General features: G+C 39.3%; 1 protein-coding gene and 1 non-coding gene across 2 annotated transcripts in view; both read right to left on the reverse strand.

Annotated features, from left to right (window-relative positions):
- The window catches only part of LOC130222312 (gastrula zinc finger protein XlCGF57.1-like), a 96783-nt gene that overhangs the window by 31106 nt on the left and 53315 nt on the right, over window positions 1-12362 (reverse strand). The gene's annotated exons all lie outside the window — the stretch shown is intronic.
- LOC130223564 (5S ribosomal RNA) lies at window positions 10997-11115 on the reverse strand. Its single transcript, XR_008836692.1, has one exon. It is a non-coding gene; the product is annotated as a 5S ribosomal RNA (ribosomal RNA).

Consider the following 12362-nt stretch of genomic DNA (forward strand, 5'->3'; position numbering starts at 1 on the left):
AATACTCTGCTCCATTCTGTTTCATTTTCATCCCAGTCTCCAAGTAGTCCTTTAATTAAAACTTTACAATCTTTTAAAAAACTTTCCAATTCTTGACAATATAAAAACATGTGTAAAAACCCCTCTTCTTCTTTTTGACATACTTTACATATTCCACTTTGTTCCATCCCTATCTTGTTTAAAATGACATCTGAAAATATTGCTTTGTGCCTTATTAAAAATTCTAGACATTCGACTTTAGTTTCTACATACCTTCCTTTCATGTTTCCCCATATTTCATTTGCTTTTACATTGTATTTTTCCATCCAGTATTTGTTTGCTGTTGGTTCTTTAAAAACTTTCTCTCTAAAAAAACAATAAATATTTCTCACAGTACATTCTTTAAAATCGTGTGTTTTTTCTCCTATTTTCACATACACTTCATTTGTTTCTTTTTCTTTTTCAAAATTGTCTATGCTTCGTATCCATTCTTTCGGAATTGCCTGTTTAATTATGTCAAGACTTTTCTCAATTTCCCTTCTGTTGTATTCCTCTTTCGCCTCCTCCATTGTGTCTATAACATATTGTTCAGTTAAAAAGCCTTCTTTAAATTCATATAAAATGTCCCTTACTTTTAAAATGCCAACTTCTATCCATTTCTTAAAAAATAAAACCTTCCCTTGACTTAAAATGTTGTTGTTCAAGAAAAGAGGTTGGTTTAAAATGTTTTCCCTTCCATGTGGATTATATTGCACTATAGTTAAAAAGTTCCCCCACGCACTTAAAATTTCTCTATAAAATTCAGGTAAGTTTTCTGTCATCCAAGCTTTTGTTTTCATCCATAAAATCCCATCTCCCATGTTAAAATGACCACATTTGTTTAAAAAATATTTCATAGTTTTTTTCCACTCTGCTTTGTTTTCTTTTTCTAGATACTTCTTTATTCTTTTCACTCTTAAACTATTTTTCCTTTGTTCTACATCTATTAAACCCAACCCACCCTTGTCTGTTTCCCCTACAACTGTATTAAAAGCAATCCTTGGTGGCTTACCTCCCCATAAAAAATCAGTAAAACATTTTTTCAACCTCTTTTCTATCCACATTGGCATTTCTAAAACATATAAAACATGCCACAACTTAGACTCCATTAAAACATTTATAATTAAAACTTTTCCTTTTAATGTCAGTGTTCTTAGTTTCCAGTAATTTAACCTCCTTTCTATATCTGTTAAAAAACCTTCCCACATCTTATCTCTAGCTGTTCTGGCATCTTTCCCCATTAAAACCCCTAAAATCTTTATTTCTTCTACTTCTTTAAAATTGGTGCAATCTGCTAAATCTGTCTCCTTTCCAAACTTCATATAAACCGTTTTGTCTTCATTTACTTTACTTCCTGATCCTTTACAAAACTGTTGTACTATTTTCATTGCTTCTTTCACACTCTCTTTTCCTTTTACTATTAATGTAGTGTCATCTGCATATTGAAACATTTTATTTACTTTATTTTCTTCAATTTCCATTCCTTTTATTTTTTCTTCTTCACTGATAGCTAGGCCCAGGGATTCTGCCACAAGTGAATATAAGAGTGCTGACAGAGGACATCCTTGCCTTATCGATCTTGTTATTTTAAAACATTCTGTTAAAAAGCCATTACATTTAATTTTTGTTAAAATACCCTTATATAAAATCCTGATCCATTTTCTAAAAACTTCTCCAAAACCAAACTTTTTAAGTACTTCAAATAAAAACTGGTGTTCAACTCTGTCAAAAGCTTTTTCGAAATCCAAACTTATTATATATCCTTCCTCTTTTTTGTCCTTCATATATTCTATGATGTCTTTTATGCTCATTGTTATATCTGCTATGTCTCTTCCTTTTATCGCGTAGGCCTGTGTTGTTTGAATTATTTTTGGCATCACTTCTTTTAATCGATTTGCTAAAATTTTAGTTAAAATCTTCAAATCTGTGTTTAACATTGTGATTGGTCTGTAATTTTTTAACAATGTCTTTTCTCCTTTTTTGTGTATTAATTTCATTAATCCCATTCCCATTCTTTCATTTAATTCTTCTTTTTGCAGTATTTCTTTAAAAATTTCAGTTAAAATTGGTATTAAAATTTCCTTAAAACATACGTAAAATTCACTATTTAACCCATCTATTCCTGGACTTTTCCTTTTGTTCAAGCTTTCTATTGCTTTTCTTATTTCTTCTTCTCTTATTTCTTGGTCACATTCTCTTTTATCCTCTTCATCTATTTTTGTTTTTATCTGTTTTAATAATTTTTCCATTTGTAATTCATCAACTCCCTGTGTTTTAAATAACTCCTCATAGTATGTTTTGATTTCTTTTAAAATGTCTTCATTTCCTTCTATGCTTTCTCCTTTTGCTCCTTGTATTATCTTTATTGTTTCTGCTTTTCCTTTTTGTCTTTCTAAATCAAAGAAGAATTTAGTGCACTTTTCTCCCTCTACTACATATTTTGCTTTGCTTCTTAGTCTAGCTCCTTCATATTTCTTTTCCTCAATTTCTTTCAGTTTTTCCTCCATTTCTTTTATTTTTTGTATGTCTTTTTCATTGTTTTCTAGTTCTTTTTCTAAGATTTCTTTTATTGTTTTTTCTTGGTGTCTTTTATTCTTTTGTATTATTCTACAAAATTGTATTGTAGTTTTTTTAATCAGATATTTGACATTTTCCCACCATAGTCTTTTGTCTTCATTATATATTTGGTTTCCTTTTTCCTTTTCTATTATTCCTTTTATTTTTTTAACATAGTCTTCATTTTTTAAAATGTCACTATTTAATGTCCACACCCCTGGGCCTCTTTGTATTTCTTCTGTATTAAAATTAAACAATAAAAATTTATGGTCACTTAAAACAGTTTCATCGTACTTTATTTTTTCTATATAAATTTCTATATTTCTTGTGCATAACACATAGTCTATTCTCGATTGAGTTACAAAATTCCCTACTATTTGTCTTCTAGAAAACTCCTTTTTCTTCCCGTTTCTCTCTCTCCAAATGTCTATCATTCCTTTTTCCTCCATTAGTGATTTTCAAGAGTTCGCACTTAGATAATGCTCAACTATAATAGCAGGTTTGGCATGCTGTCCCGGGAGAGAACCCTGAGCTCGGAGATAGATGAGCCCAAGGCTCCCGCCTGGTTAATGAGCATTAGGAGGGACACGAGATCAGGTGTTTCTCGAATGTCCCCCCCGCTTCTGGCTGGTTGGTTAGGCATGTATACGCTGGGTGCTTGTGACTGTATTCTGATTCACTTATATACATGTTTTTTGAACTGTGGGAGGAAACCGGAGGACCCGGAGAAAACCCACGCAAACACGGGGAGAACATGTAAACTCCGCGCAGGGAATGTCAACTGGTTCAAATGGGCCTTGAACCTGTGGCCCTCTTGCTGCGAGGCAACAGTGCTAATCACTGAGCCACCGTGTTGCCCGATCAAAGAGGAGGAGGGATAATGTAAGGATAGGGGGGGTTGGGAGGGGGGGGGGTTCCGAAAACAGAGATAGGGAATGAAGTTTAGCTAGAATATATATAGTAGTTTTGGAGTGCTCCGATAGGCTAGCTAATGATTAGTGATGAGGATCAGCTGAAGTTGATCATATCACGTGTTCCTCTCGAAACTTGTTTATGAAACTTCCCTTCAAGAGTTCGCACTTAGATAATGCTCAACTATAATAGCAGGTTTGGCATGCTGTCCCGGGAGAGAACCCTGAGCTCGGAGATAGATGAGCCCAAGGCTCCCGCCTGGTTAATGAGCATTAGGAGGGACACGAGATCAGGTGTTTCTCGAATGTCCCCCAAAATGCAAATCAACTCGGGACAGCAGCCGTGTATTCGGAGAACGCCCCCCAAAAGGCAAAAGGGATGGTATATCCGGCTGCTGGATATGGCAGTATGGAAGGAAGAAAGGACATATGTTAGTATATGCATACAAATCTTTACGCACATGTGTGCGCACGTATGCGCACACTGCACTCACATACGTACATACATATGCATGTACGTACATGGATACACACATACATACTGAACCCACGCACGCACGCGCTCACAAAATCATACTTACATATGCGAACGGGCATGTAAGCATAAAAAGGGGGGGTTAATCTAGGGCTTGGGAGGGGTAGTGACGTGACTCGAGCTCGAAGTCACAGCTCGGACTGTTGAGCTATTAAAGGCTGAGCTCTAACGGGAGTCGGGGAGAAGGGAGTGGGCGGTGAAGACTCCTGCTAGAGGGTGAGATTGGGGGGCCAGCCTTGTATGACACGCGCCCAGACATATGGGAGTATCAGGCCACACGCACACGTCACCGGCACGCACACGCGCATACATCCCTGCATGCGCGTATGCAAACGTAGACTACCACGTGAATGTGTACCTGTCTGCCACATGCACGTGCGCGTGCGAATGAAGCTGGGTTGGCTAGGGGGCAGTGACGTGACTCGAAGTCACAGCTCGGGCCATGAGCTATTAAAGGCTGGTTCTAGCGGGAGTCGGTTGGCGGTGAAGACTCCCACTAGAGGTTAGGCAAAGGGGTGCCGGCTGAACGTTAATGCGTGGATGTAGGCGGACGCATGTCCGCATCACTCGCATGTGTATGCATTGGGTGCGAAAGCGCACGCGGATGCGTCCACGTTTTCTTCGTGCACATGCAAATATAGCTGGGCTGGGGGGGGGGCAGTGACGTGACTCGAGCACGAAGTCACAGCTCGGGTAAGATGAGCTATTAAAGGCTGGCTCTTATAGGAGTCAGGGAGTGGGGGAGACTCCTGGGAGCGCTGGGTGTCGGGAAACTAAGGAGTTTGGATAGAAGGAAGTGTAGTTGGAAGGAAAAAAGGAGGAATAGGCTATATTGCTTGTTTCCTTAAATCCTATAGCTGAAAGGCTTCACTCTAAGGGGGAAAGTGACGTGACTCGGGCACAAAGTCACAGCTCGGGTATTGTGAGCTATTAAAGGCTGGCTCTTAAAGGAGTCAGGGATTAGGGGAGACTCCTGGGAGCACTAAGTGGCGGGAAAAATTTTAGGAGTTTGGGTAGAAGGAAGCGTAGTTAGAAGGGGTATAGGCTTTATTTGCCCGTTTCCTTAAAACCCATATTTGTAAAGCTTCACTCTAGGCAAATCAGAGTGTTGGAGCAAGATGATAGATTCATCTGGAAATTGTCATTTGGGCTGCCTTAAGGTGGCTTTGGTTAAGGCGGATGTATAATTTGAAAGCTTCGGAAGACCACCTTCCTAGTGTTTGGATGTGCATTTGGGATAATCCTTTGTGTGCTGCTGTGGTGGCTGCACCGATTCTGAATGAATGGCTAGAGTATGATTCTGGTGTAAATCCTGAGATGCGAAGGACTGCTTTTAGGTGTTTTTGAAACCAGAAGCGTGTAACTGGGTGGAATGAGTCATCTATGAAAAAGGGGGGAGATGGGGTTGGAGCTAAGGGTTTTCCTGTAGTGCATGTATGCTAAGAGTGCTTGGAATGGGCGTGTAGAGGAGGGGATGTTGAATATGTAAATAGAGTGTCCTATGCGTGATTGATCTGTTTTGCTTTGCTTGATGAGGAAAGAAATTGTTTCTTTGTCAATCAAAGCTAGGTCTGAGATGGTGGGGTGGATGTTTGGGTCGAATTTTGACGTAATGGAAATTTCGGAACACCTGAGAAATCCGAAAAATGAGAGTATGAACATGGCGTCTAGGGTTCGGTCGGTATGTGTTGATAGATAGTTTTTTCGTAGTGTAGAAATGCATTTGGATAGAATACGGTGTGTGATGGGCAGCCTGGAATCTGGGTGGGGGGGTTAGCTTTTTGGATGCCTTTAATAAGAAGGCTGGTTTGTGAATTAGCTATGGAATCTGATACGGAGCCATGTATTAATTTATGGAAGAATTGGATGCCGCTTAAGTAGCTTCTGATAGAGCTAGCTTGAATGTTTTTGGTGATATGGAGGTATGTGATAAATGAGGAAATGGTGAGTAATGAAAAATTGGGAAATGAGGTGTTGTAGAGGGAATGGAAATTTTTAAATGTATTCCAGGCTGTAAAATAGGATTGTAAAGTTCTGGGGGCTACTGCGTGTAGTATGAGGGAGATGGATGTTTGATGTAGGTGATGCATGGGGTGGTTTACGGGAATATCATCTCTGAATAAGGAGGGACTGGAGTCGGATTTTGTTCTGCTTCCGGGGCGAGCAGCCAGAATTTCTGAAACAAAAAACGAGAAAGAGAGTCAGCAATTTGGTTATGAAAACCTGGTATGTGTTTAGCTGTTATGATGAATTGTTTTTTGGCGGAGGTCCAGATAAGGCGGCGGAGAAACGGCATTAGAGCTGGTGAGTGAGAGCGCCCTTGTTAATGCATTGAACTACGGCTTCGTTGTCGCAATGGACTAATATACAGGAGCCTGACCATTCGTCACCCCACAATAAGGAAGCGGCGACTAGAGGGTATAATTCGAATAGTGCTGATGATTGGTAAGGTGGGGGAATTTCTTGCATTTGGGGGGGCCAGGAGGAAGCGAACCAGCGTCCTTGGTGGTAGCCTCCGAAACCTACGGAGGGCGCGGCGTCTGTATATAAATGAATATCAACTGGTGATTCTATTAGATCGCTATAGAAAAAGGAGCAACCATTCCAGCATTTCAGGAAGGAAATCCAGAGACTTAGTTCGTTACGGCATGGATCGGATAGAGATATGTTATCTTCCAATCCGTGAACCGATGCTGCGAGTTGGAGCAGGTGACTGACAAAGGAGCGTCCTTGTGGAATGATGCGCATGGCGAAATTTAGGTGTCCTAAAATGGACAGTAATTCGCGCTTTGAGCAATGCTTTCTTTCCTGGAATATGAAAGAGAGCGAGATAATGCGATCAATTTCTCTTTGGGTAAAGATGCTTGGAATTTTTTCGAATCTAGGTTAACACCTAAAAATTCTAGCGACGTGCTAGGGCCGGCGGTTTTCTCTTCTGAGAGTGGAATACCCAGGTTAGCGAAAACTTCTTGAGTTATCGTAAGGTGTTTAGCTGGAGGAGAATTTGGGGGAGAAATAATTAAGAAATCGTCGAGAAGGTGTACTAGATACGGAATGTCGTAGTTATTAGATAAGATCCAGCAGATAGCTTCTGAAAGCATATCGAAAATTTTTGGACTGCTTCTGCATCCAAAAGTTAAACGCACCGCGAAGTAAAATTTGGATCTCCAATTAATGCCAAAGAGGTGCCAGAAATCAGGGTGTAATGGCATTATTTTGAAGCAGAGGAGATGTCCGCTTTGGCAAGCCAAGCGTTTCGGCCGACTAGTTTAATTAGGGAAATAGCTTGGTCTATGTCATGGTAGTTTAAGGCGAATTCTTCGGAAGAAATGGTGCTATTTACACTAGAGAAAGGAGAATTGTGGGGTGATGAGAGGTCGATTATGAGACGTTTTTTACCAGAAAATTTTCTGGTGGCTACGCCGATAGGGCTAATTCTGTAGACGTTAAATGGGGGGGCAAGGAAGGGACCGATCGTAAATTTATTATCGATCTCTTTCTTGATTAATTGTTGGACGACTTCTGGTTCTGCATTGGCGGATAGTAGATTAGGGCATGCGAGATTGTAGGAAGGGAGAGTTGACACGCCGAGATGGAATCCATTGTTTAGACCTGTAATGAGAAATTCAGAAAAGTTAGAATCAGGGTGCAAGCTTAATTCAGATGCAAGTTGAGTAATGTTAACAGGAGTCGACAGATAATGTTTTGATTTTTTTTTTTTTTTTTTTTAGCTTTTGCTATTTGGCAGATTATGCGGGCATGCGCGCCGCCACAGTAATTGTAGGTATGGAGGTTGAAAGAAGTAGATGTAGCTGGATGGTGAGAGCTGGAGGATTCATTGGAATTAGGAGCTGGTGGCCAGAAGAGGGGGGTGTTGGTTAAGGGAATAGGATTAATGTCTTGGGTAATGTCATCATTTTGTATGTCTATGGCTTCAATAGTGTTCCTGTTTTCTTGATAGTGATGAGATGTTGAATTATTTGATTTCTTTGGTGCTTTTCTTGATGGTCTTGGTTGATTTAGTGCTGGCTGAGAATTGCTGCGCTGAGGATAGGGGGCGTGGCGGGAGCCGGACTTTCTGGTGTCTTTGGGAGGCGGGGTCGATGAGGAAATGGATGCGTAGAGTTTGGTGAGTTCGGACTTATTGCAACGGCTTGGGATTGTAATGCCGGCGTCTGTGATGCATTGGCGGAGTTCATTTGCGGTCATTTTCCTGGTGGTGATTGGTGAAGAAGTGGCGGAGGCATAGGAAGAGGCTGGTGAAGGTAAGTGGCGATTTGAAGCTGTAGGAGACGGAGATTGGAGTCGGCGAGATGGTCTTGTTGTTGCTGAGCGGATAGGCCTGCGGCCTCTCACTGGAGCATCGGGCTCGTGCTGCGGTGTGGGCTGGATGATGATTGGTTGGACTACGGCTGGAGTTGTTGGGAGAGCGTCGCCCTCGTTAGCTTCAATGTTGTTGTTGTTGTTGTTGTTGTAGCTGCGGTTGCAGCTGTTGGTAGGGTTGTTGCCGGAGGTCAGTTTCTTATCCATGTTTTAGTGGAATAGCGAGATGATAGCTATCTGCTGGTCTTCCGAAAACAGAGATAGGGAATGAAGTTTAGCTAGAATATATATAGTAGTTTTGGAGTGCTCCGATAGGCTAGCTAATGATTAGTGATGAGGATCAGCTGAAGTTGATCATATCACGTGTTCCTCTCGAAACTTGTTTATGAAACTTCCCTTAGTTCTTTTCTTCCTGTGTCTGATTTAAAAACCATACCTTCTGTTATGTCCTGTCTGCTAAAAACAGTGTTAAAATCCCCACATACTATTATTTGTTTATAGTCGTTTAAAAACCTTCTTAAAAAGTTAAAAAAGCTTTTCTTTTCACTCTCTTCATTGGGTGCATGCACGTTAACTAAAATTATATCTTTCCCTTCATATTTTATTTCTAAAATCATACATTTCCCTTGTTTGTCTTTATATATTACTTTACTCATTTGTAGTGCATTCTTTCTTATTAAAATTGCTACTCCTCTCCCAGCTTTCCCATCTCCATTACTATAATAAAAGTCCCCATCCCACTCTTTTTTATATACGTCCATCACCTCATTTTTCCAATTTGTTTCTTGTAAAATAATTATTTCTTCTCTTTTACACTTTTCTTTTACATTTTCAAATTTTCTGATGTCTAAAAGTCCTCTTGCATTAAAAGACACAATTCCTAAAACCATAAATAAGATAAAAACATTCATAAAAACCATCATCTCAGTCCATCTCTTCCAAGCCCTTTAGCAACTCATACTTATTTTCGCATTCAATTTCTCCATCTTTTAGCAGTTTTTTCCTTGCAGTCTCTAAATTAGGTTTTATCTTTATCGATCTTCTTCTTTTTGATGATTTCACCAGTGTCTCTTTGTTTCCCTCCTTTTGTAAATGTTCCTCTAACTCGTCTTGCTCCTCATTACTTTGGTCTTTTGTCTCCACTGTGTCCAATGCCTTTTGAAAACTGTCTGTCATGTCCATTTGTGTCCAAATTATGTCTTCCTGTTGTCCTTGTTGTAAGTCTTTATTACTTGAATTGCTCATTTCTGCTGCTTCCAAAACATTCCTTAAACTGTCAGTCATATCCATTTGAGTCCATGTTGTCCCTTCCTGTTCAGTGACTCTGTCCTTTCCATTAGCCTCATTCTCTTGTAGTTTTTCCCTTTTAGATTCTGTTCTTCTGTCTTGTGTTGTTGTTTTGTCCTCTGACTGTATATTGTCTCCTTCATACATCTGTCTGTCTACCCGCTGCTCTACCTCCTCCTCCTCTTCCCCCATCCAACATTCACATTTATTTAAAACCTTATTACAATCCGGGCACTTCACCGCATCGCAATCCCTTGCGAAATGCCCCCTTTCCTCGCATTTAAAACACTTAAAATCTGGACAGTCTTTCACCACATGATCTGGGCTCATGCACAGCCTGCAAGTTTTCACCTGATGGCTGTGCATCACCCTAAAGTATTGTGGTCCTTCTGCTGTCTCTATTCTTGTGCTGTACGGGAGGGACGCCACTTCTTTGGGGAATCTGGTTTTAACAAACCTCGTCCCATCTTCAATATCTGTGCCCGGATAAAACCTTCTTTTAATTTTTGAAATGGGACAAACTCCCCAATGATCCAATTTCTCTAAAATATCTACGTCAGCAACATAGACAGGCAGATGCATGAAGGAGACAACATAATCTCGATTTTGTAGCCTCTTTACTGTACAGTTTATCCCTTTAATAGTCAATCCGTCTGTTAACACATCAGCATCTTCCTCTCTTTCAAGTGTTACTTCATACTCCTTGTTTTGTTTTGGTCTTACAGCCAAAATCTTTCCATCCCCAATCCTCTCCGTCACTGCTTTAATTAAATCCATTGCTCTCACCTCAGTTGTTTGTCCAATATCCACTGTTACAGTTGCTTCTTTTAGATAAATCCTTTTCCTTGCTTCCTTCTCCGATCTGTTTGTTTCTCGTTGTCGTCTGTCCAGTCCATTGTCATTTGCCTTCTCAAATCCGTCCGCCATTGCCAGGTCTGTCACCGTAGATCCGTCCATTGCAAAAAAAAATAGGAATAAAAAAAACACTCCTCCCGAACAGCTCACGCTGCTGGGAGGATAAACTAAACAAACTCAAAAAAACTTTAACAAAAATGTATTTTAGTCAAAAAAAAACTAAACAGAAGAAAATGTGGTGAGCCTCTCTCACCAACTGCAGCCAAACACTTCCTGGAATGTACCACTCTCACACATGCACAGGGGGGTATGGCCGTAAGCGAGAGCAGTCGTCAAGAGTTGGCTATTTAAAAATAGCTGCAGTACCAGGAGCCGAGCGCAAGTCGGCTTGCCTTGACACAGCAGCCACAGAAACAATGCCCTTGTCACCTCAATTGTTTACCTGTATTTTTTTTTTTTTAATTAATTTATTCATTTATTTTTTTTTTTTGCCAAATGAAGGAATTCAAAAAGCTTACAGCACCTGGTATTCCCAGGCGGTCTCCCATCCAAGTACTAACCAGGCCCAACCCTGCTTAGCTTCCGAGTTCGGATGAGATCAGGCATTGCCAGGGTGGTATGGCCGTAAGCAAGAGCAGTCGTCAAGAGTTGGCTATTTAAAAATAGCTGCAGTACCAGGAGCCGAGCGCAACTCGGCTTGCCTTGACACTGCAGCCACAGAAACAATGCCCTTGTCACCTCAATTGTTTACCTGTATTTTTTTTTTTTTTTCAATTAATTTATTCATTTATTTTTTTTGCCAAATGAAGGAATTCAAAAAGCTTACAGCACCTGGTATTCCCAGGCGGTCTCCCATCCAAGTACTAACCAGGCCCAACCCTGCTTTGCTTCCGAGTTCAGATGAGATTTTTTTTTTTTTTTTTTTTTATTAAACACATCATCAAAAATCATGACATTTATACATACAAATATTTAAAATATACAATATTTAAAAATCTCCTGGTAAGAAAACTTCAAAACCAGTCCAAGTTTGTACAACATATGGATTATTTTTTGTAATACATTTTTCAAAAATGTCCATCTTTTCATACATTTTGCAATAGTTATATATAACCATTATTTCCTCAGTCACAATCTGTTTATACAACAAAACCAATGGAATTTCTTTTTTCTTTTGTTTCATAATATTCCTTCTTTTCCATATTGTAAATCTTGCAAGAGTCAACATATAATTAAGAGCAAACACATTTTTAGTTTTCCCATTAAAACCAAATAAAAACAGTGTATCCCATTCTTCTAAAACAATGTTTTCATCATACAAAAAAGTACAGACCATTGTTTTCAACATCTTCATAAAATCACTTAACTTTTTACATTTTAAAAATAGGTGTAACACACCTTCCCTTTTTTCTAAACACACCTTACACAATTCATCTTGTGATACCCCAATCTTTTTAAAGATGATCTCTGTCATTATGCAGTTGTGTCTTAACATAAAATCAAAGTTTTCCAATGCTGGACTTTTCAAATTTAATCTGACATTTTTCCATATAGTCGAAGCATCAAAGTTTTCAAATATCTTTTCCCAAAATTCTATTGATTTAGGTTTTTTAAACACAGCATTACACAAACATGTATAAAACATCTTGATAGGACAATCAGTGATACTAATCTTATCTTCATCCATTTTTAAAAACACTTTGATTTTTCCATTTTCAGTTTCTTTTTCATTCTCTTCAATAGTTTTGATCCAGTGATCTGGTAATGCTAATCTTAACTTCTTGTATTGATCTTCAATTTTTTCTTTATCATCTACATCTTCTATTTCCTCCAGTGTATCTATTATTGCTTGAGTAGGTAAAAACCCAGGTTTTATT

The sequence above is a fragment of the Danio aesculapii genome, chromosome 4, assembly GCF_903798145.1.
Source record: "Danio aesculapii chromosome 4, fDanAes4.1, whole genome shotgun sequence".
NCBI lineage: Eukaryota > Metazoa > Chordata > Actinopteri > Cypriniformes > Danionidae > Danio > Danio aesculapii.